Source organism: Trachymyrmex cornetzi, unplaced genomic scaffold, assembly GCF_001594075.2.
Source record: "Trachymyrmex cornetzi isolate Tcor2-1 unplaced genomic scaffold, Tcor1.1 scaffold478, whole genome shotgun sequence".
NCBI lineage: Eukaryota > Metazoa > Arthropoda > Insecta > Hymenoptera > Formicidae > Trachymyrmex > Trachymyrmex cornetzi.
In genome coordinates, this window is record NW_017299596.1 from 7,536 (window position 1) to 7,960 (window position 425).

Below are 425 nucleotides of genomic sequence, written 5' to 3' on the forward strand. Positions count from 1 at the left end.
CAGATCACTTATTCGTTTGTTTTTTTTTTTCATTACAGCGCGTCTTCTCGTACAATTTTGACAAAACTATTAGCGTTGACACCAACAGCGTACGAATTTCTGGAGATCGGGATCGCCGCGGGAACAATGCCTTACGTAGAAATTGAGATTGACGATACCCGAGGCAACCGCATTGTTCTGCTTCATACTATGTGGATGGCGTTAACCGAAAAAAAACGGACAGCTATCCAGCGATTGGTGCAGTCATCTATGCCATCGAAAGTAATGATATTGGATCTGGTCATTAAATTTGTTGATATACGTGATGTTGACAATGTAAAATTATCTTTGTGTGACAAGTGTATGTATATGAAACCGTTGACTATACTTTTTATGCTTGAACTCGACACAATGTGTCGAGCACATATATTTTGATTTGCGCCAAT